Raw genomic sequence first — 24,805 nt, forward strand, 5'->3', positions numbered from 1 at the left:
ATCATTGGGTTCTCCCTGCATTAGGTCTGGGTTTCACCTCTGCTTTAACTGGAAGTTGCCCAGGGTTCTGGTGTGAGCTGGGCCCAGGCCCTCCAGCAAGAGCCTCCTGCGCCTTTAAGAAGCACAAAGCCCGCAGGCACCACCAGCTGCTCCCCTCCCCCTGCCCCAGCTGGGGGGAGGGATCCAAGATGGATATTCCCGCAGTGGCCCCTCCAGAGGAGCTCATAAATAATGGCTGATCTTCCCGAGGGGAACAGGGACCGTTCTGCTCCTGTGGAGCCTGGGAGAAGGGTGACAAGGCTAATTTATCTATCCCCTCCTGTGCTCACACACCAGCAAGAGAGCAGGCCACTTTTTTCCCTCTTCCCTTGCCCATTTCTTCCAGAATCTGTGGGGGAAAAGGAATGGGTTGAGGAAGACGGGAGTTCCAGTCTTCTGCTTCCCAGCGCCCACCCTCCACCACCGCCCCAAACTGCAATTGGAGCAGCTCCATCAGCAGACTCAGAGCAGCCAACACACCCATCTCCCTCCAGATCCCCCACACCCACCTTTCACCCCCCAGAGCCAGAGGCCTTGATCAGAGCCTGTCCCATGTCCCAAGGGGCCAGAGCTATAGACTTAAAAGCACTTTGTGAAAGCAAATCCAGCTGCATATCATGTTTGCATGGTTTTAGGGTTTAGACCAAAATGCAGTGGATTCCCCAAAGCTATCTGGCAGCCTCCCATCGTGCTTCTCCTCCCAGGTGCTGGGGCTTCAGCACCCTCTTCTCTCCCCCCAGAACCGTCCCCCAGTGCTCTCCATGCCCTACCAGTCCAGCCAGCTCCCAGTGCCAGCTGGGCAGCTTCAGCTCAGCTGGTCTGCCCTCCCAACTTGTTCCTGCCTCCGTGCTCCGACCTTCCATTGCTTCGAGCTGCCTGTTACTCCCCAGCCTTGCCAGGCCCGGAGTTTGATGCAATGGGAGCCGATCTCTCCCAGGTGTCCCTGAGGCTGCACCCTCTCCCTGTGCTGTAGCACAGTCCCACCCCGCCAGGCCACCCTCAAGCCCGCAGCCAGCCACCTGAATGGCCCACCACCACCACCGCCACTGCTGCCGCCGCCAACATTACCCCCGCCCAAGGCCAAGGGCAGACTGGCTGGTACCCTAGGCCACCTTAAGCACTGCCTTGAGGTTAAGCTAATGCCGGGCCTGGCTCCTAATGAAGGTTTTTTTCCCTTTCTCTTTCTCTCAGACCACTGCTGCCTCCTTTCTTCCCCCCTCTTTTCTTCCCTCCTCCCATTCTCCTCTATGCTTCATCCCTCCCTCTCCTTAGTCCCTCCCCACCCTCCAAATCCACACCACATTCCCTCCTGTGACTATATTTAGCTCAGAGCTGGGGGCTTGGAAAGGCGCTGTGGGAGCTGGCATCCCGTCTTGAAGGGTCTGTCAGTGTTTCCATAAGAGGCTCAGCTGGGATGAGCTGATCCGTGAGCTGTCTCCTTTCCTCGCCCCACCGGGCCGGGCTGAGTGTAGTCAGTGCGTCGGAGCGCTCTCCCCAGAGCTTGCCCACCTCTTTGGGAGAGAAAGGAACTGCGGGTTAATTTCGAGGGCAGCGACCTGGTACCCAGGTGACCAAGCAAATGAGGACTCTGCCATGTTAGGGTTAGGACTTTCAGGAGCCTGAGGACTGAGCCCGTCCCAACCACAGAGCAAGCAGCTCTGGAGCTGTGACCCAAGGGGAGATGGCTCAAATGCCAACTGCTGTCGAGTCCGTCCTGTGCGCCCAGACCTCACTGTGTGTAAACATCACCCATTCATTTACTCCTGAGGGCTGGGAGACTGCCTGGAGGGAGAGGTAGGCCCATATCTGATGGCCCTTTTACAGATGTGGAAATCAAGACCCGGAGGGGGACGTGATCTGCCCAAGGTCAGCTAATTACTTCATCCCTTCCCTCACTCCTTCGTCAGTTACCTAGTAAGCGCCTATGACATACAGCCATTGTATAATATACTGGGCATTCTCAGTGGCAAAGCCAGAACCCAGGGCCAGGACACCCAGCCCTGTGAGTTCTCTACGATGAGACCACAGTGCGGCCTTCAGGCCAGAGTTGCTGGTTCAGCTGGCAAGTGGTGGTTGAGCGCGAGCAGTGACACAGCCCCATAGGGACCATCTCTAGTCCTTTGGCCTCTCCCCTCTCTGGCTTGAGAGGGGTCCCACCACAGTGTTTCTCTGGAAGGTGGGCAAAGAACGAGCGGAAAGAGAACCCGAGCCCGGGGGTAATTCACCTTTCTAAGCCCACCACAAAAGCCATACTGACCACCCCAGGGAAGCTGGTGGTTCCCCCAGGGCTTGGGATCAGGAGTCCTGACTCAGTCCAGGGCAGGGCTTCAGCAAATGAGATGGGGAGCGGGGGCAGTCCCATTCCATCCATTCCTCCACTTCTCTGGGACAAAGCAACTTACCTCCCAGCCTCAAGGCTGCACCTACTTCTTCCTCCTTGGCGGGAACATTGTGGTTTATAACGTGAGATCGTGAGATCATGTGGCTGGGTTAAAGGGTGGGGGAGCAGGGAAGGTTGTGCTGCAGACGTAAACAGGACCATGTGGTGTGTCGCCTGAGTAGCTGTAAGGTTTTTGTTAAGTCTCATCCATCCAGTCTCTCGGCCTAATTTACTGGACACCAAACAGACAAGTGATGATACGTCCATTTCTCCTCTTTCCCTTGCTTCTTTCTCTTCCCTAGATCTGCAAGGAACGGGGAGACTTTTTAGAGACCATTTCTCCCACGCATCCTCCTCTGGGAAGAGGCACGCTCACTCCCCACGCAGATGGACTGATGTCCCTGTAGATCACACGTGCTGCCCAGAAGCTTTTTCTACCCCCTGTATGCTTTATTTATTTATTCATTTTATTTATTGAGGTATACTCAGTTACAATGTGTCAGTTTCTGGTGATCAGCATAATGTTTCAGTCATACAAACATATACATATATTCGTTTTGATGTTCTTTTCCATTATACATTACTACAAGATATTGAGTATAGTTCCTTGTGCTATACAGAAGAAATCTGTTTTTTAATCTATTTCTACAACTTTTTTTTTAATTGAAGTATAGTCAGTTTACAATGTTGTGTCAATCTCTTGTGTACAACACAATGCTTCAGTCACACATTAATATACATATATTCATTTTCATATTCTTTTCACCAAAAGCTACTACAAGATATTGAATATAGTTCTCTGTGCTATACTTTATATATAGTAGTTAATGTTTGCAAATCTCGAACTCCCGGGTTATCCAGAAGCTTTTATGTGTTGCACCTGGAGGCCTCCAGCATCATCGAGCCTGCCTCCCCTGACTCTTCTGTTTCTCCTCTTTGCTGTCCTATTTTTCGTGTGTTTTCTCATCCTCAAGGCTCTGGGACAGAGCTGCCGACTTGGAGTCAGAGGACCTCATTTTGAATTCCAGCTCTATTGCTCACAGTGGAATAACCATATCCTTAAATTCTTTGAGCCTCAGTTTCTTCCTCTATAAAATGAGAATAATAACACCCAGCGGCTGTGAGGATCAAACGAGGTAATGACGGGAAGCAGCTTTGTTTAAGCTGTAAACTGCCATACTCGTGGGAAGGCTCGCCATTAACTCCCCCTGCTCGTCGGACACCACAGACAGAAGGGCTGAGAAGGCGGCAGGATTCCAGGTCAAGCCTGGGGACCCTGCGTTTGAATCATAACTCTGCCCTCTGGCTCTCCAGGTGACCATGGGAAAGCCGTGGAACTTCTGAGCCTCAGTTTCCCCACTAGTAAAGGAGGAGTTATTAGACTCCTTTGTCTCCTCCAGCTGAGGAGGTGAGTTGCTCGTAAACAGCGTTGCTCACTATTTCGGAGACCCTTCTGAGCTCCGCGCTGCCAATTACAGTTTATTGAGCACCCGTCAGGCAGTCCCTGGGTTGGATAAATCGAACTTTCAAGGGTTAGGCTCTGCCCAGGAAGAGCAGCCAACCAGGCCCAGCCCTGCCAGGAAGAGCAGGGCACCTTCTCACCACACACGTGCCTCTGCTCCTGGACGAACTGGCCTGAGGAGAAATGACAACTGGGTCCCACCCTTGGCAGGCCGAGAGCCAGCAAGACCCTCAATGATCAGAAAGAAGGAAGGGTGCCCCATCATGTCTGGTCTTCTCGGCTGCTGAGAGCTCCTGATCTCTCTCTCCTAACGTCCCTTGCAGCCATCCCTCCTTTCCACTTCCTGGAGGGGTCTCCAGGTGGCCCTGTTGCAGTAACCGCCTAACTGGTCCTCACAACTCTGGCCTCGCTTCTCTCCCCTCCATCCCACTCCCTACTGTCGAATCAGTCTTCCTAAAATACCCCTCGGTTTCCTGCGAAGCACCTTCAGTGACTCCCCAGTGCCTGAAGGATCAAGTTCAAGCTGGATGAAGCCTGACACAGACAGAAAAGCAGCTTCAGAACCAAGAGAATCCTGGCTCTGGCCTGGATGGGCAGGTTGCTGCGACCTCTCTGAGTGTCAGTTTCCTCAACTGCAAGATGAGGCCAATAGCACCGATATTCTACTTCTGAGATTCAACTTTAAAATACATGACACACATATAAGGCAGAAGGAGAGGGTACAGCTCAAGTGGTAGAGCACATGCTTAACATGCACGAGGCCCTGGGTTCAATGCCCAGCACCTCCTCTAAAAATAAAGATGTAAATAAACCTAATTACCTCCCTCCTCAAAAAAAAAATATATATATATATATATGTATGTATAAAAGGCACAGTGCCTAGTCCGTGGAAGTCATTCGATGTACATTCACCTCCTCTGCTTTCTTCAGTATTACTTGCCTCCACATCTCCACGCAGGTAAGACATGCACCTAATTGCACACCCACCCTGGCACTTCTGGGAGATCGACGCTGACGACCAATACATCACATTTATCAGGGCCGGAGGGGCACTGCGTAGAAGAGAAAGGGCTTTGGGATGAGGAGCAGGCTTCTGACCCATCAGCCTTAAGGCTGCTTCAGACAAAAAGGGAAGACAAAGTCTGCCCCAAGTACCGTGAGCCTGCGAAACTCCAGAGAGGCAGGAAACACTCTGAGCCAAGAACACCTGTTCCTGATGTGTGAGAGAGGCTTTCTTAGGTAACTGAGCCCATCCCTTAAATGACCCTGGCTCGGCCTCGGGAAACCTGGTCCACGTTCTTTCAAAGAAATAACTAAAAACCAAAAACCAAAACAAACAGAAAACTCCAAACAAACCAAAACACAGGCATCATTAGCGGGGGAACTGCTGCTCCAGCAGCTGAGGGCCCTCAGGAGCACGGGGCCGCGGGGCCAGTGGGCGCGGCTACAGCAAGATGACTTCATTTACCCGGTATCAAAAACCACAACGTCTGCCAAGAAAGAGTATGAGTCACCCGGACCCACAGGAAAGAGGGCTGGGGTGGGGTGCGGTGGACAACAGGACAGGGTGAGAGAAGCAAGTATTTTGAGGACACGCAGGTTCAAATCCTGACGCAGCTCTGGGGCCTCAAATTCTTTGAGCTTCCTTCTCTTTGAAAGCAGGAGATAATCTAAATGCCATTGCGTAGCGTTGTTTGGGGGATTAAATGAGTTTATCTGTGTCAAAGACTTTAGCAATAAATGTCACTTATTTTGACAGGCAAGCTCCTAATTTTTCCCCAAAGCTGGAGAAAGAAGAGTCACATTCTCTCCTCATCTTCCACTGGCCCTGACAACAACTCATGGCTTCAGTTAGAAGGACCACAACCCTGACATTCTTCAGAGGGGTGGTCCCCCGGAGCTCGGGACTCCCTGAGTTCCAGCCACTCCCTGGAAGTTCAGACCCACCTGATCCAGATCCTTAAAAACTTCAGGACCTACATCAACTCCTGATGGACTTGCCCCGACAATCCCAGCGCCCAGTCCATCTTGCCATCCTCGGAATACCCAGAGCACTTACCTTCTGATTCAACCAACAGCAAAACGCAGACCCTTCAGGGACATTCTTGGGTCATTCAGGTCTCATTTCATTATGCTGTTGGGTAATTTTCACGAGTGTAAATTTTTAAACCCAACTACACCAGTCGCCTTCTCACAGCTCTTCCTGCAGCCATAGCAAAACCAGGCACACACTTGACGCTAAGGCGGTTTTGAGTAAGTGAAATGAGCTAAGCTTAGTGAGGGCACTAGGCTAATGGGATTAGGGCTTCGGGTCCAGGCCAAAGACGGCTCTCAGAGTCCAGGCCGCCCAGGCTGCTCTGTCCTGCTGGTCAATCAGGGATGGGATGAGTGAATGAACCTCCCACCACCTCCCACCACTGCAGCCAGAACCAAGGCACGTGCCCTGCAGGGGGCGCCCAGAGCCTCCTCCTCCTCCACCTTACTGCCTTCCGTGATCTGATCTAGTTCAAGGTGACGGAGACCTTGCAGGACAGGAAATAGCTAGATGGAACCAGACAACGCAGACACTGCGGCACAGATTGGGGCTGGAGAAAAGCTCAGGCGGGCCAGAACTAGACAGCCCCAAAGAGCAAGCGTCTCTGTGCTAACGTGAAAGTAGACGGTGCTTGTAAAGTAACAGGGCAGAGCAGCGGGTAACGCAGGGGGCCAGCCAATTATCTGGAGTCCGTGATGGGGGTGGCCACTGGGAGAGCAGTTCAAATACAGAAGGACCCCAGCCAAGGTAGCATCCAGGACTGGGGAGGCACCTGCGGACTGGGCCACGGCCAAGCTGAAGACAGAAAGACATTGAGTCTTGTCCGATTGAAAAGGGCTCCCAGAGGGAACACAGGGCCTTGGTGAGCATGGCTGCCTTGTTAGTCCTAGGCTGCGGAGGTAATTCATACAAGTGCTGCTTCTCTCAATGGTAATTCAGAAACTGGATCTGGCCAGAAGCCGAGACGGGTGCAGGGACCTGGGAAGACAGAGGGAGGGGTCAAACAGAGGGGGTGACAGACAAAGCCGTCTGCAACCCACCGGAGTCCTGGTAGTTTTCGGCACTGTAACACTATCTTGTGTGTGGAGCAATCCCCTGCTCGGGTGACCTGTCTGAAACTTGACGTTTAGATTTCATACCAATACTTGCAAAACCCCATGTCCCTTTGTTCTTGTGGGTAAGATCACCCCCAGCTGATTCCCAGGATGGTGGGGCCATGGATGGGAAAGGATAGAACTCCAGATATTGTGGAGCTTTGAGGCAAAGAAGACAGTGACCTCAGTCTCAGGAATCAGAAGGTGCAGGGTGGACGGGGTGTCAGGGGGCTGTACAATTGCCCACTGACTGACGGCTGCCCCCTCACCCGCTCACAGTAACCTAACATCCTTAGGGCCGTTCCTGGGATTCAGTGCAGCCAGGGCCACCCCAAATGGAGGGCTTTTCTGAGCCCTTCCATGGCCTCACCCACCCAGTCAGGACAGTGCTGCCTGGAGGCTCGCCCCTTCCACACTCTAACAGGCTTACCCTGATGAAGTCAGGTTAAACCATACTCCAGGGACAACCCTGTAGGGGCTAAAGATCAAAGTACAGCAGGAGATGGAGGAGGAAGGAGAATTCACTCCTGTTCCCTGGGGCTAGTGGGGAGAGGCAACATTTTTTAAAATGAATATAGGCCTCAGGTCTAATATCAGTCAGGAGTTTTTCCATTACACTGGGGAAAAAAACCCAATTATACCTGGCTTGAGCAAAATCCCTGAGGGAATCAGGAGTGGCTGCAGACAGAGATCTCACCAGGCCGTAGTCATCTCGCAGCTGGACTTTCTATGTTGGCTCCACTCGCCAGTGGGCATTGGCAAGACGGCCCCAACAACTCCAGGTGTTAACCCTACTAGCTTCAATTCTTCTGGAAGGGATTTCGACCAAAGTCTCAGAATTGAATCTCATCGCCTGGTTTGGGTTACAATACTCACTCCTGGCGTCAAGAGTGGGGTCAGCTGCTCCCAGGCTGCAAGATCTGAGCGTGGGGGAGCGGTGGTTTTTCAAAGAAAAATCAAAATGCTGTTACCAGAAGTAGGCAAAGGTACAAAGGACCACTACACACTCTTGTCTTGAATCAGTGGGTCAAGTTTCTTAACACGAAGACACCAACTTAACCAGGGAAGTATGTGTCAGGGTTAGGTGAGGAATTTAAATGCAGTGGATGACATTAGGAACTTCTGACAACCTCCTGGGCCCCCCAAGAGCCAGAGTCATTCTCACCCACCTTTGTTTCTTCAGTCTTGAGACAGAAGTCAGCGCAGTTGACTCGAATGCCTCCAAGGCATTTTTAAAAACTGTGAGTTCAAGAAAAAAAAAATGAAAAATGTTTAGCAAAAATTTCATCTGTCCTGGGAGTCCAAAATGGCAGAAACCACTTGTAAAATTCCAATTTTCACGATTCAGGGGGATCTGATGACTTCGAACTGAGAGGGTGGTGAGGAAAGCCAAGGTGACTTCGGTGCCCAGGCACAGGAGGTTTTGCTTCCTGTGTGACAGGAGTAGGTAAGAGCCATACCCCTGGCCGTAGGCTGGGTTGGAAGAATGGGAACAGGGGGGAGGGAACTGGAAACATGGCCGAGGTAGGTGGTGTGTAAGGGAGCCCACGCCAACCTGTCCTGAGTGTCAGCGACCACAGACTCGTCAGCTCGCTCACCGGGCTTGAGTTTGTCCACCAAGAGGCCAGACCCAGTAATGAACTATTTTGTGAACTCAAAACTTCTGAGTAAATGTTCAGAGAGGGCAGGCAGAGGCAGATGGATAGAGATGGAGGAAAATCAGAAGTCCAGGAGCCATGGACCCCAGGCTTTGGAAGAGAAAATATGGCCTTTAGAATGAGGAAACTACGCTTGAAACCTTGTAGGGCCACATACCAGCTGTGTGACCTTGGATTCCTTACTGAACCTGTCTGACCTTCAGTTTCCTCCTTAATAAAAATGGAGATGAGGATACTAACCCTTCAAGTTGTCACAGATGCAAATGCAATAGCCTAACTAGAACCTTTCTCACGGAACCTGGAACTTCAGATGTGTATGATCAGCAGTGCGCATAGACTCCACCCAAGACTTCCTATTTCAAACGCTTTTGAGCATTTCAACATTTGCTCAGCCGCAGGCAGCCTCAGAAACATGAGGGAAGAAGCGGGTGAGTTCCCAGAGGAAGGATCATTGACCCTACTCTTCAATTCCTTGCTTAGTATCTGTGTCTTCCAAAGAGGTCAGAGACCAATGGCCCTGTTCCCAAGCTCGGCAAAATCCCAATTAGCCTAGACCAGACCGATGGCATGTTGTTCCTCCTTAAAAATCTCCAGGTGGCAGACTTCTCGGCCGATCTTCCTCTGGAGTCTGCTAGTTAGTTAGGATGCTGTTTCTTGTGACTAACGCCAAGCCCTCCAGCACCAATCATGTATTCATTCAACTGTTGATTCATTATTACTCTAATAAGTTCTTGGGCACACATTGACCATGCCAGCTGCTGGAAGTACCAAAGAAGTACAAAAATGAGCAAGACGGTTTGCCCTCGAGGAGCCTGGAGTCTAGTGGGAAGGAGACATATCCATAGACAGTCATCGTAGTGCACAGCAAGCACCTTAACAGAAGTCATCTCTGAACATTTTGGAACCCCTAAGGGGCACCTAACCTGAGTTTGGGAGAGGGAACTCAGGGAAGGCTTCCCAGCGGAAGTGACACTTGAACTGCATCTTGAGGAACTGCTGAGCGAGTAGATGTGAACAACAGTTATTTTCGGAACAATTTCTCAGCCTTTATCACACGAGAAGCCTGGCAGGTTGGGCTGATCACTGCATGGAGATGCCATCATGTTGACTGCACTGGGGTAATTGCCAAGCAGAAGTTACAGCCCACCTCCTGGGATGCCAGGTGATGCCAGCTTGGGCACCACGACCTCTTGTTGCGAAAGATGCGCTGAGGTCCTAGAAGCAGGTGGTCCCGTCGAACTGCGCCACTGGATGGGGTGGATGCAGGAACGGAGGCCTGGTCCTCACAGAGACTGGGAGTACTGGCCTGTTTAGGAAGAGTGTGGAACCATCTTTTTCTCTTGATGCAGAGTCTGCTAGACTGGACAGTGGTGACAAGGACCCTCCAGCCTGGAATGTGGAAGGGAAGAAACAGATGACCTCTGGAGACCCCCTCTTACCAGAGGAGCTCATCATTTCAGAACTTGGCACTGTATTTCTGACTTATCCCCAGGATCTTGGATCAAGGTGCTGCCATTTGTCCTTCCCTCAGACTAATCAGCCAGGTTTCCCACCTCCCAGGGGAGGCATCTATGCTTTCCACTCGCATACTCCCATGTCACACAGATGCAGGGAGCCCACGGAGGCCTACTGAAGTTGAGCACTTGGCAGAAGGCCACCCAGGGCACCAAAAATAGAACGCTGTCTGTGGCCACTCGTATTGATCAGGTGAGCCACGCCCTCCACACAGCCAGCGGAGAAAGCCAGATTTCACTGCCTCCGTTTTCTCTGTGCCCCGCAACCACCAAATCCCAGAAGACACTAAGAAGAGAAACGAAGCCAGACTGGAGGCAGGGGCGGAGGCCATCCCTCTTTGCCTGCCCTTGGCTCCGAGGATGCTCTGTCTCTCACCCTCACTCTCGGCAGCAGGAGATGAAGGTGCCTCTAAGGTAGAACTTCAGACGCAAATGTCAGTGCGGGAGGGGCTGCTGGGGAAGACTCAGCAAAAGTCTTAAACCACCCCCTACGCCAGTTCTGTTCCTCTTTCTGTTTCTGGCAGGTGCCTGTCAGAATCTGAATGAGAAGGATTCAGCAGAGACCTTCTGAAGCATTTCCTTACTGCTAACAGATAAAAGAGGAAAATGTGAATGCCGGAGGCAGCGGGGTCTCCTTCTGGGGGGGGGTGTTGAGGAGGAGGGCTCTCTCCCTGCCTAGCGGCACACAAGCCTGCTTCCAGGCAGGGCCGTGGACCAAGACACTACCCAAGAGCACAGAGCGCAGCTCCTTTAGGGTTTCGGCCAGGACCCCGAGGGCTCAGGAGCTGGGTGGGGCAGACAGTGGTCAGGTGGTGATGCCACTCCAGCTGCCATGACCCTCCCTTCGCTTTGGGGTCTGCCCTCCATCTGCCTACCCCCTCCCCCATCCCTTCCCACGCCCACGTTGAATACAGAGAGGAGGCGTCTCCTTCCCTGTCCCTTCTTTCTTGACTAGGAGCCTTTGCAGTGGGCACAGAAATGCTCCCCGTCCTCAGTTCCTGCTTAAATAATGGGAGAGACTGAAGGTCACCAGATCTCCCAAGTACACGAGCACACAGCCTGGGCCGCCCCTGCGGAACAAATTCGACTCTCGGTTTCCATGAGGGCCCACCACCTGAGAAACAGTGAAGGAGGGGGGATTTCTGGAATCCCGGACGCAGCGTCAGCTTGAGGACAGACCAGAAAGGCTAGAATTCAGTTCCTGGAATGGAGGCAGATTCCACGGCTGCCTCCTCCCCTGCAGCCCTTCCCAGCCAGGGCCGCTCTCCCCAGTAATCCCCAAGTCCGTTAAAGCCCGAGGAACTGGCCGAAGGTGCGCACGCCGAGAAAGCCTGTCAACGCAAGGTGCGGGAGAAGAGCCTTGGGCCAGCAGTCTGAGGACCTCAGTCCCGTCCTGCCGCGCAAACTGCGTGATCCCAAGCAAGCCTGTCTGAGCGTCGGTCCCCCAACTGTAAAATGGGAATAATAACTCATAACCCCCTTCCCCTTACCCTATAGGACTCTTGCAAAGATCAAATTATTCTGTGCAGGGAAAGTATTTTGTAAACTACAAAGTACTGTGCAAACACAGAAGAATTATAAATGGCTCTGAGCAGAGGACCTGTGAGATGCCTTCCCATCTGGCGTGGGGACCAGAAAACATCCTTCCAATTGCCTCTTCTTTGGTCTTCACTTGAAACTTAATGAGCACTTTAGGTATTGCTGACACTCCAATTAGGTTTAAAAATTAAATTTGAAAGTCACCACTTGTTCCCTTCTTTCCACACTCACTTCCTCAGCTCTGTTGAGCACAACCATTAGCCAAAAACTATTTAAAATAAGTGGCACTAATTTGATGTAGACTGAAACAAATGAAAGACAAATATTTCAGTAGAAAAACCAATCACGAACCAAACCTGAGTTAAAAAAACAAACAAACTAGTTATTGAGTTCAAAGTGAAGTTAAAACCAAACCACTACAGGTTCCAAAGCAATTGAACCAGAATGAAATTGGGAGAACGAAATACACTCCCAAGTGAGTCTAACTGATTCTGCAGATCATCGAAGGCCCTGGATCCCAAAAGGGCTTCTGGCCTTGGCTTCCCCATGTCAGATTCTGCACTCCTTCATTTAATAGGACGCCCCAGATGTCCCAGATGTGCTAAGTCACCAGGGATGCAAAGATGAGGAAGGACAACCCCTTCCTTCCAGGAGCCGATGGCCCAACACAGAGGCTTTTCCTACCCAAACGTGCTCCCAGTGCCTGGTTCAAATATCTCCCCACTTGAAATCCTCTTCTGCCTGAGATCACAGAGCAAGATGCAACTCTCAGCACCATCACTAAGACTTGTTATTGCTAGATTCAGAATATGAAACCGGTAATATAACAAAACAGCAAAAACTCAACACGAAAAACGTTGAGCCTCAAAGACCTCTGTGGTGGCAGAGACAGGAGATGCTCTCTGACCAGCTCCTCCCAGCCAGCAGAGATGGCATCCTTTGCTTTCATTCAGCATCGCACCCTTGCAGATTCAGACAGGCTTTCTCATGATCTCAGTAAAGGTTGTCCCCTTCGGTCTCCTCCACAGGAATCCCAGGAAGTGGGAAAAAAAAATGAAACAGTTGCTCCTTGAGCGCAGATGACCACCCACATGCAGCAAGAGGGTGAGCTGGAAGCCAGGTCTCCTGTGGAGAGCCCAGCAAGTTTCCTGCAGTGGGAAAACAGCCCCGGTGGTGCTGCTGCTTCTGCTGCCAAGACAGCTGTTGCAATTTGCTCATCTCTCACACCAACACAGCCAGAGCAAGCCATCCCTTCCTCCTCCTTGGACCCTCCAAACTGAAAACACTATTGCCCTCCAGGACAGAGTCCTCCCTACCTGGTTCCTGAAACAACCGTCATCACCGACTTGAGAGTGAGCTGTTTGAGTGGAGATGAGCTTGTCTGGAGGGGGAGCCTTGGCTGTGTTTTTATCTGGTTGCAGCATTGTTTCATCTTCTATCATCTTGGCCCAGGCCAATTCCACGAATCTGTCTTGATAGCTCTGACCACCCCACCCTCCAGCGCCAAATCCCTATAGGCACTCTTGGCCTCCACCTTTTGGGACCAGCCTGCAGCCAAATTAGCTCCCCAAGCTCTGTCTTCCTGGGTCTAATGGATTTCTCCCTATCAGTAGCCTTGTCTTGGATTATGTATAAGGACTGACAAAGGGCATGGGGACAGACGTTGCTTGGATACATGCCTCTGTCTACCTTGCCTTCAGCCATCGCCAGAATTGTTTTTCGGGGGTGGGGTGGGGGTGGGGGTGGGAAGAGCGACAGTGGGAAGAATTTCAAAGGCCAGCAGGAGTCCCACCAAATCCAAGAAGCCTTCCCCAAGGGCTCCAGCCCATCTTCAGCATCACTAGACTTTCACTGGATTTTCCATCTGGATCCAAGTCTTAGACTTAATCACGCATTTTTTGTTTTGTGATCTGTTTTATGTGTTTTTACAACCAGCGCAGAAGCTTCTGGGAGACGGGGACTCTGCTATGTATAACTGCGTTATATAAAATTGCCCAGGGGTGCGCTGGGCCCGGATTATCCCTGCCTGCCACCTAGGTTTCCAATCTGCCTGACCCACGGCTGCTGCAGCCACCTTGCCAAACAGAGACCTGACGAGGCCACTCAGGGCTCTCGGTAGCCCAGGCCCCACCTGCCTCCCAGCCTCCCCTCTCTAGTCCGTCTGCCTCCGTACCTTTGCGCACGCCCTCCCAGCTCCACCCCACCCAGCCCCCAGCCAAGACAAGCGAAAGCTTACTCTTCAAAATTTTCCAAGTACCTCTGAATATAATCTCTTTTTTAGAGCCTTCTAATATTTTTGTCAAAAACAATCAATCACCCCCTGGAATTCCCAGAGCAGTATTTTCATACTTCATTTTTCAACTTGCTATCAACACATAGTTACTTTCTTTAAACAATACTATCTAGCACAGAGTAAACCCTCAATAAACATGTTTAAAAGAATTACTGTAAGAGGGAGCGTATAGCTCAGGGATAGAGTGCGTGCTTAGCATGCATGAGGTCCTGGGTTCAGTTCCCAGTACCTCCATCAAGATAAATAAATAAACCTAATTACCACGCCCACACACAAAAAATATTCTTTTTTAAAAAAAATTAACAGCAACACTATTTATAATTGCCACAATATGGAAACATCCTAAGTGCACATCAATAGTTGAACAGATAATGGAGATGCAGTATGTGTGTGTGTGTATATATATATATGAAACAACTCACCCATAAAAAAGAAGGGTATTTTGCCATTTACGGCCCTTCATTCACTTTTTTTTTCACTTCAAAGACCAGAATTTTATAACTGGAAGAGACATTTCCATTACATCAAAAACAAAATACCTAGAAATAAACTTAACCAAGTTTATGTCAATAAACTAACCAAGGAGGTTATCTATACTCTGAAAACCGAAATGACACAAAGAAATGGAAAGATTTCTTGTGCTCTTGGATTGGAAGAATCAACACTATCAAAATGGCCACGCTACCCAAAGCAATCCAAAAAACAGACCACAGCACCTTCCATTGTGATTATTTATGCTATGGGTACCTCTTTTCCTCCCACTAAACTGGAAGCTTTATTAGCCCTGTACGCCCCAGCTGGGCCCAGCAGACGCTGAAACAGTAGACATTCAATAAATATGCGCCTAATTGAATAGGGAGTATTCAGTAACAAATAAAATGAATGAATGAAATTCACCAAAATGAGTGCACCTAAGTGGTAGGTACAGCTTCAAAGGTTTCTGTATTACTTAGTAAAAGTGACCAGAACCCTGAATTTAGTCTAGCTGGTGCTTTCATACTGAGTCACGTGACTAACTCATCCGTAGACACAGCAAGGGGACAGGAGTGGGTGAGGCACAGGTAACTCAGACGCTGCCCTGCCGGGACTCACGCTTTGGTTTTCCTCTCTGCCTCCCTCTGCATGTAAGCTTTGTTGTTTCCCGCTGGCAGGCTTCTTTCGTGTGGCCGGGCGTGGAGCCCCTGATACCTCCAGAGCCTCAGAGTGTCCACTGCTGGAAGGAATCAGATCTCATTTTCTCTCCAGGAAAGAATGTCATTGGCTCAGTTTGGGTCAGGTAGGGATGGGACCTCTAATAAAATGACATTTCCTCCCATATTAACAGTGAAGAGAAAGACCATCTTAAAAGCCTGGGTCTGAGCGTGGGGAGGATGGTTGCTGTTCTAGACAGACAAAGCAGGAGATACCCACAGTACAGAGGGGCACAACTTGCATTCAAGAAAGGTGGGGGAAGATGGCACAGGTGATTTGGGGAACTCAAGGTGGGGTTCTCAAGAGGCCAGAAGAATAGACTCTCTCAAACATCGAAGGGAGGGGCAAGGCTGACTGTATTTCCTTCAAGTAAGAGTTGGTGTGGGGGTGTGGGGACAGGGTCCACAATGATGGAATCCCTCCCAGGCTGACCTGCTCTGAGGCAGCCGTGACTCCTGGCTGAGGGGAGCCAGGCTAGAGCCAAAGGAGAGGATACGAGGATAGCAGGGATGAGAAGGAAAAAGGGTCTAGTTAGAGGCCAGTCAGCCAGCCATACACAACAGACCAACCAGGAACTCCCGATGCCGGAGGCAGTACTGTCCCTCTTAGCCGTGGTGGGGGAAGGGGCATGCCTCCACCCTCCACACTTGGAGGTTATTTCCTGGGTAGATTTAGTTTTATCCATTCTAGACGTCAAGCCAGCTGCTCGAAGAAACAAGGCACAAGATTTCTGGAAACACAGGCACCGGGGGCTGGCTCAGCTAGGGAGACCAGGCTGTGGCCACTCCACCCCTCACATCCTCTTGCTTGTCTACAAGAGGGCTGGGGGGTTGCAAAGGGGGGAGGGTTCCTCTCCTCTCATCTCACAGCCCCCCACCAGTAATGGGGGGCACTGGACTCTAAGAGAAGGGCAGATCTACCCGTGGATCCGAGCCCTTCAGAGGCAGGACAGGTGGCACAGCCTCCATGGGCAGCGCCTCCCCTGCACAGCCTGCCTCCCTGAACCCAAGGAGTTTAAGGAGAGAATCTTGCCTTTCAGACACCAACAAGGCATCATTTCCCGGCCCCCCCAACTCCAGTGGCCAAAGTAGACTCCTCCTTTAACAGGACCGCACATCTGGCCTCAACTGTTACTCCCCCAGGACAAGTTTACGAAACAGTTAGGCAAGGCCATGAAACACAGACACTGCAGACAAGCTTAAAATACACTTTAATACATTTAAAGCACCATTTCGGAGACTGGCTTTCTCCTGATAAAGATGCAACTGACACTCACTGGGGGCTAAGATGTCAAGTTGTTGTAATCCGGCAGGAGCCTGATAAGCCATTAAATCTGAAGCTCTGTTCAGCTGATCCCTGTCCTTTTATTCCCCTGTCTTTCCCAACAATTGATCTGGGCTCCTGAAACTGACATTTTAGTGGGAACTTCCAAACTCTAACAAGGTACCATCTCTATCCCAGCCATCAGTTCGTCCACTGAAATGCTCTGGGCAGTGGGGTGGGATGGACCAGGGGAGTTGAGGGAGAGGCAGGGAGTGAATGAGAACAAATCTCACGTTTGGTGCCCTCTAAATGCCAAGGAGAGTGAGACTTTCAATCCCAAGGAAGAAAGGAAGAAAGGACTGCATGGAAAACAATCCATGATGGCTTCCACAGAGGGTGACCCTAAACCCTCCTCTGCACCCCTGTAACCTTCAGCTGCGTGGGGCTGGGCTGGGCTGGGAGGAGAAGCACAAGGGCAGGCAGGGGCTTATTTGGGATTCGGTTCCCAAGACAGATGGCAGCAGGCGATCTCGAGCACCACATTAGGAAACTCTGAGCTCTGAGCCCAGCCCAACCACCCTAAAAAACTTTCTTTACTTTTGTCTGCTTAACTTTCCCTGGCTCAGAAATAGGACGTGGATGAGTTGTTGAGAAATAGCAGGACAGGAAAAAAAAGAGAGGAAAGAACCAAATGTTAGGAAATTGGGAAGGGTGCTCCTAAGCAGAGGGAAGCCAGACCCCAAGGGTCTAACTCACAGCTCTGTTTTACCATGTGCATGTGGTTCTTCATGGGGGGTAGGAAGGATGCATAGTAAAGGAGTGGTGTGAGGTGCTGGGTCAGGATGGGAGGGTCAAAGAGGTGTCTTCCCAAACTCCTGAAGCTGTGGTTGGTCCCTTCTAGCAGCACAGTTTACAACTCTAATCTGCGAGGTGTATGTTAACCGACTTTCCATTAGCCTATGAACATGAGTTTGTGTGTGTGTTGTGTGTGTGCGCGTGCGCGTGCACGGTGAGGTAGGTGTGGGAATGCATCAGTCAATGAAGACACGCAGGGTGAACCAGTTGATGGTGCATGTTTGCACTTGAAAGCCGTAAGGTTCTGCGCAAAATCTATGGGTGGCACTGTTGCACAATGCTGGTGGGTGTGTGGCTGCTGGGGTGTGGTTAACAGTTTATAGTCGGTGTATAAGTGTGCGTGGATGTCTGAGTGTGCGCGAATTAAAATGGAAACGTGTTGGAGTTATGATATAAGTGCAGGAAAGTATACCAGATTTGGAGTCAATCTGACTTGGCCTGGAATCCTTGCGCTGTTGTTAAGGAGATGCGTAACCTTGGGCAAGTTACTGATCCTCAATTTCCTCATCTCTGAAATGAAGATAATAAATACCTTTCAAGATTGCCACGAGCATTGTATAAAGCTTTTTGTGTCACAGCCCACACATAGTAGGACTCAAAAGTAGGCAGCCCTCATCATGTGCTGTGGATGTGTCCCTGGTGGGTACAGAGGCAAGGGGGCGCTTGACCCCCGGGGACTGTGGGTGAAATCTGGGTGAGGACTGTGAACTAAGCTGTGTGTATAAGCAAGCTGCCCAGGGCGGATGCACCCAAAGCAACTCCTTCTCTTCCTCCAGTGAGCCCCCTATTCAGACAGGGGCGGGAGGGTGGCAGGAGATGGTACAAGTTTCCGCAGACACCTTGGGTTTCTGGGTCCTGGGTTTAAGCGAGTAAGAGGTTGAGAGGAGCTGCGGGAAACCAGCTGCCTGCAGAAGCTTCCTTTTCCCCTCCACCCAGCAACCGTTGAATACCGCCACCCGCATCCCCTCCCACCCCCACCCCCCACCCGACTTTCCTTTCAACGGTCAAGAGCAAGGGCGGGGAGGAAACCCCCGCAGAAAAGAGGATTCCTCTCCTTCTTTTCCCATTCCTCCTTAACAAACCAGGAAGCGGCGGCGGCTCGCCCTCGGGCCACCTTAACGGTGGAGTAATGGTCCGGCCCCCCGCCAAGCCCCACCCCCACCCCAGCCCTCGCTCCTCCCCCTTCTCCTCCCGCCCGGCCGAGCCCGTGTGCTGGAGCCCGGCCCGAGTTGGCGGGAGCCCTTGCCGTGAGGAGCATTTTCTTAAGAAAGCTCTGCTGTGGAGACCGTCTAAAGCCGGGAGTTGAAGGGGCGGGCTGGGGGGCACGAACCTCCTGGGGAATAAGCCCTCTGAAGAGAGCAAGGTCGGAGACAGCCGCCGGCTCCCCCGCGCCCGTTTCTTCAGGAGCCTGAGAGGTCCTTCCCTTTGGGAGGGCCGGGGGAGGAGACCCAGCCCACTCCCGGGCCGTAGCTGGGAAGGCAGGAGAGACCAGCCAGCATCTCCGGCGTGGTGGCCACACTGGGGAGACCGGTGGGTGGCCATCCCTACCCTACGCCTATCCACGCAAACCCGGAGGGAGAGTCCCGCGCGGAGAAGCCTGGATCTTTGCTGGAAAGAGAGGTAGGATTGCAGAGAATGAATTGAATCTTGATTTGCAAACTTAGTTTCTTTCTTTTCTCTCCATGGCTTCTGAAACTCCCTGAATTTGCTCTTCCCTAGTGTATTTCTTGGGACTGGGTTTCGGGGGGTGGTGTGTGCACGCGTGTATGTGTGCGTGTGCACAGATTTGTTAAAGACTGTTTTCTCAGTTCTGAGAAACCGTATAATCAAACAAGTGATTTATTTTTTTCCCCCCTAGTTTTTGTCATTCCTGGGCTGTGGTGGTAGGGAAGTGGAGGGACTGTATTTTTCATACCCAAACTGAGCTTTTGGAAAAAGGATTTATTTTCCCCATCCGTTCCTGCCCTCCCCCTCCCCCTTGGCTTGGTAATGAGACGCAGAATGGAAAACTGTTGCAAAAATATTTTCCGCGTCTGTTCCCTTTCTTGAAAGCCCCAAAGAGAGATGGAAAAAAAAAAAACTGAGTAGGAAATCTTCAACAGGAAGGAGGAGCCGCAGTGGGGACCGAGAGAGGGGCTCAGTGGGGGGTGGGTGGAGGTAGGAGCTCGGAGAAGTTGGTGGGGGTTGAGGAAGGGGCGTGCACAAGTTAAATTTCTTTTGATAGAGAAACCTCAGCAGATTCTCTCTGCCGCTTGCAAAACGTCCTCAGACTTTCACGTCTATAATTAGCTGTGGAAAAAGCTGGGAGTTCCCTCCAAAGGCTGTTGTTTGAGTGTGTGTGGGGCGTCAAGAACCAACTGTACGAGTATCTCTGAGGGCACCGCCCCATACATCGCTGGTCCCAAAGAGGAGAAAGGGAAGGGGTGAAGTTGGAAAGTTTGCAGTGTTAAGGCTGGTGACTGTGGGGCTGGTGAGTGTTTGGCGGTTGGAGGTTGGCCATAGGCATCCTCGGGAGGGTCCCTGAGTGTCTTGGGCCACCGAGCTGTCTTGCTGAAGAGCTAGAAATTAAGGCTGGGATTGTCCCTTTTGCTCTTCCTTCACACACACACACTCACTCAAATACTTGGCTCGCTCTTGGGGTGGAGGAGGCCGGCTGGCATCCTCCCCAGGCGAGTCCAGCCTCACACACTCCTCCATCTCACTGAAGGACCCATCGCTTCTCTCTTGCTGGGTGTGGAGGATGCGGGAGGGGCCAGCCACATCCTGGGAGAGAGTGGGTACTCTGCTGGCCAGAGGCACCACCCTCCTGAGCATTCCTGCTGGACTTACAATAACTTGCAGACAGATATTGGCGCCAGCCAGCCTGGTGGGGGGCTCTCTGCCGAAGAAATAGGCGGGCACTTGACTGACACCTCTGGGGGAGGGGAAGTAAAAATCCCTCTCAACCTCGCCACCTCCTCCACTGGGTGCGGTGTCTGTCGGGAAGTCTTAAGATCCTCTCCTCCCACCTTGAGCCTCTCCCCAGAGCTGCCCCTTCTTGCCCTTCCTATTTGGAGCCCTCCCCCCCAAGTCGCCCTCAGCTCCAGGCCCTCTGTCTCACAAGGAAGGAAGGGAAGAGCCCTGGGTCATCCTAGGGTGGGGCAGGCCACAGAGAGGGGCCAGGGGTCAGGAGGGACTGAGTGGGGGAAGGTTAAGGAGGAGGAGGGCAGGAAGAGATGGTGGCCCTAATGGCTAGTGAGCTGGGTTCCCTCCATGGTTGGCTAGGGGTAGTGCCCTGGAGAGCTGGCTTTGGGAGAACGGTGCAGGGTACTTAGGGAGGTGGGTCCCATACCTGAAGCTGGGGAGGTTGGGGCTGGTGTGGAGGAAGCACCTGCCCTCTGCCCGAGCTCGTTTGGTTGGAGGAGTGGTAAAGACAAGTGGTTAGAAACTGGAAAGAAGGAAGCAGAAGATTTGGAGGAGAGCAGAAATGGGGGCCGGGGAAGCAACAGGAACCCATTTTCATTCTGAGGTGTTGGATGATTGATCTGCCTGAACTCCAAGGCCAGACAGCTCCTTTCTCCCTGTATTGTGCCCGGGAAGGAAGTGAAGCTTTACCCAGTGGGCAGGGGACCCAAGACAGGATCCATGCCCTTGTCAGGAGAAAGGCAGGGAGGCGAATCCATTTCTTGGCTCCTGCTCCGGGACCCCCATCCTCCCTGCCACCATCTTGCAGAGGTGCAGCCCCGAAATCACACCTCTCCCCCACCTCCCGCGCCCTCCCATTTGGGGGGCCCATAATCCCGCCATCCCTGCCGCTGGCCCTCCCATTTTCAGTGCTCTTCCTAGGGCAGATTCTGGTAGGTTCGGGAGAGCTTCTCCCCGAGGACCAGGTCCCAATTTAGCGCGCTCCGAGGCGCCTGCTTCCGTGGCCTTGAGTCGCGTTGGGGGCGGCCGGGGGGAATCTCCTCGCAGCTGCCGCCCGGCCGGCGCTGCAGCAAACCCGTGGCCGCGTGCGCTCGGCAGGGCCCCCTCCCCTCGGCGGGGCCGCGTGCGCTCGGCGGGGCCCCCTCCCCTCGGCGGCCCCGCGGCCCCGCCCGGGCGCAGCCCTCGCGCAGCTTTGCTCCACCCTCCGGCTCTGCCCGAACCCGAGTACTCGGGGCACCGGGCGCTCGGAGCTGCAGCGGAGCTTTCCTGCCTCCGGGGGACCGTGCTGAGTGAGCCTCAGTCCCTTCCACTTCCAGTTACCATCCCCGTGTCCCTGGCTGGATTCAAGGTCAAGTCCAAGGAGCCCAATGCCGGGGACGATATAAAGCGCTTAGTCCATGTTTGTTGGAAGAAGGCGGTGGCATCAGGGAGGAGCCTGAGAGTCAACATCTGGGCATCCGCCTCATCCCGGGCTGATTCCGACCTTGCCCTGTGGTCTTCGGTTTCCCCCTAGCACAGTGAAAGCCCTCCCACAGTGATGGTGGGAGGGAGTGGCTGAGTCAGATTTGTTAGACTTTGTTGTCTTTGGTGTCAGAAGAAAGTCAAAATGGGAGGGCCCAGTTAGAGGGCAGAAGTGCAGCAATTAGAGTTTGCCCGAGGCGTGAGACCTGGAAGGGGCGGGGTCGTGTGGGGGAGGGGCGGAGGTCCCTGGGCGAGGATTTCGGGGAACCGTATTCTTCCCCAGTCTCACGGACTGCAGCGTTTTGAGAAAAAAGAGAGGTCCTGGGCTGCTCAGCCAGCGCTGACCTAGCTACCACCTGTCAGGAATTCGAGTATTTTGCAAGAAATTGCCTTTTACTTAAGAATTTAGCTTCTTTCAGTAACCCCCATGGGCCTCTTTCTCTTTTTTTCTGTTCCCCTGGCCTTGGACCCAGAACACAGAGACACTTACCCGCGAGGGCATTCCGGATCCACCAGGTCTTGGAGGGAGGAAGGGAGGATGTTCGTTCTCGGTCCCAGGACCTTAAGAAGTATGCTTTGCTGTAACTGACCCGGGTGTTTGATCTGACCTTGAAGAGAAAAGTCCTACCCTGGGCCTCACTGCCTTCCATGGAAGGATGAAATTCTTCCTGCCTTCTGACCTCTTTCCCACAGCCTACCCCCAGACAGGGCTCCCCTCCCAGCCAGTTCCCTGCTCCTCAGACGTGCACTGACTCCTGTCAGGGTGGGCAGGGGTGAGAGAGAGGGGGGGGATGAGAAAGGTAAGGCCTCTGGGTCACAGGGAAGCAGAGCCCCTGGGCCAAGTCAACTGGGATGACATCTTTTCCCCACTCATGTCTCCACGTTATAGAATGCGTCATAGGAATAAAGCAGGCCCTGGGATCGGAGTCCAAAAGGCTGATGTGGGATGTTTTGTACTTGGCTTCCTCTCCCAGCTTGTCTCTTTGTCTCCTCTTTCCCTTGTATGAGCCATTCTTGTTCCACTGACTTATTTCCTCTTCACATGTTAAAACAGAAATGACAGGGGACTTCTGCTTCCACCTTAAGCCAGTCCTCTGTTCAGCCCACGAAAAGAAAAAAAAATGGACTGAGGAGGGAAACCAGGCAGGATCTAGTTGGAACCAGAGCCAAGGGCTCCCAGTCTGGGGAGGAGCTGGTGGAGGCAATTTGCACTGGGGGGAGGGAGGTCGTAGAGAGGCCAAAGCAGAGAAAAGGGAGGTAAGAATATGGGTGTCAAGGGGCGAGGGTCCCCTCCTCTCTTCTGCCTCTCCCCACTCTTGTTCTTTCCTGGCTGCAACTTTCAGCCTCATCGCTTCTCTCTGCTCTGGTTTCCCGAGTTAAGTATAGAAATCTCTGGGATAATTCAGGGAAATGGACTGGAATGGAATCAGTGAGACCCCTCTGCTTGCCTTCCTGCCAGATCACTAGGGCAGAGGGAGCTTGGGGTAGTGTGTTTATTGGTGGGGAGGTTAAGGACTGTCAGGTAGGCTTGGGGACACTCTCAGCTCAGAACACCTCCTAGCAAGATCCACGGGGGTTGCAAAATCAATTCCAGAAGCGCAAACCAGTGCAACCCCCTTGGAGGGGAAGTTAACGATATCTAACAAAACAACATATGCATTTACCTAACAGTTTTATTTCTAGGAGGTATCCAGAAAATGTGCACAAGGTGATTCTTTAAGGTGTATTTGTAATAAGAAAGGAAATCATTGGAAACTATCACTGCCCGTCCTTAGCAGACCAGTTGAATGAGTGGCAGCACATCCACACAGTGGGATACTATGCAGCCTAAACAAATGAGTAGGAGCCTTATGAACTGATATGACATGATTTCTAGGATATGTTATTAAGTAAAAAAAAAAAAAGCAAGAAGCAAAAGAGTGCATATAGTATGCCACCTTTGGGTTAAGAAAACAGGAGAAATAAGTTTTTTGTGTGTGCAAATTTACTTATACATACATATATACACAGGAAGGATAAAGTAGAAATTAATTAAAATGATTACCTATAGAAGGTGGGCAGAAGCAGGGTAAGGACATAGAGGTGGGCGTGCAGGTTTACTGATTATACCTTTTCAGACTGTTTTGATTTTTAAACCAAAATATTTTACATATTTACAACTTAAATTAGATCCAAAAGAAAGAAAAAAGCGAACTCTAAAAGCCAACCATTACAGAAACAATGAACCTAACTGAATATCGATTATATTACAAAGAAAAGAATTAATTCAAGTACTTCTTGAGTTTAACGCCCTGACTCTATATCCTTAGTGGAATCTATGTTCTAAGGATTAAAAGAATTGCAAAAAAAATCTTGAACTTTATTTTTTAGATGTGTTACTGATTATGGTATTGGTGTCATAAAATGGAAACTTCTGCTGATTGTAGAATAGATCAAAGGAATGACTATGCTGGTATTTTTGGAAATCAGGGTTTCACTATGGAAGACCAGAGACAAAAATGTGGAATGGGGGAAGGTGAGGCAGAACCCTGTGGTTCTTTATCCGTCGAGGTCTAGAAGCGTCTAGAAGCAGCACTATACAGTAGCACTGATTGCACTTAGTGCCTGGATTTTTATTTCGAAGGACCACGTCTCACTAAAAGGAAAGTGCTCCTTGGAGAAATGGCTGATTCCAAGTGTGGGGCTAGGAAACTGCAAGTGAGTCATGTCATCGCAGAAAGCTGGAACATACTCTTTGACGAAAGGACATAGGAGTTGGCTTAAAGGAGCCACTGGACAAATTTGGGACACACTGAACATCACAAAGAATTAATAGTAACAGATTGTAAGACACTGAATCAAAGGTTCCGTGAATCCGTGCTGACAGATAAAAGGGAACAGGGAGGAGCAGGGAGACAATACCCTTAACAGATAGATGCCAGCTAACGAAGTGTAGAAGTGATGACAAGTGATGACAGAACTTTTAATTTACCAGCTTGCAGCCCTAATGTAAGAGCTGATTCAGGCTGGACTTACTGCTAATGGATGCTAAGACCAGTGGGTGGAAGTTTGGTCTCCATGTGCCATCTCGTGATTACGTACGCCTTACAAAAGGAAAGACCTGTTTTTACAATGAGA

At 51.4% G+C, this 24,805-nt stretch overlaps 1 protein-coding gene across 5 annotated transcripts in view; it reads left to right on the forward strand.

The window, feature by feature from the left end:
- The first annotated feature begins 18,528 nt into the window (after window positions 1-18,528).
- Window positions 18,529-24,805, forward strand: part of LOC105074573 (plasma membrane calcium-transporting ATPase 4) — a 96,630-nt gene continuing 90,353 nt past the window's right edge. For all 5 annotated transcript variants that reach the window (XM_074352057.1, XM_074352053.1, XM_074352054.1 and 2 more), the window contains exon 1: window positions 18,529-18,943. The gene's annotated coding sequence lies outside the window, so the exon portion shown is untranslated. The remainder of the gene's footprint in view (window positions 18,944-24,805) is intronic.

This window comes from Camelus bactrianus, chromosome 23 (genome assembly GCF_048773025.1).
Source record: "Camelus bactrianus isolate YW-2024 breed Bactrian camel chromosome 23, ASM4877302v1, whole genome shotgun sequence".
Classification (NCBI taxonomy): Eukaryota; Metazoa; Chordata; class Mammalia; order Artiodactyla; family Camelidae; genus Camelus; species Camelus bactrianus.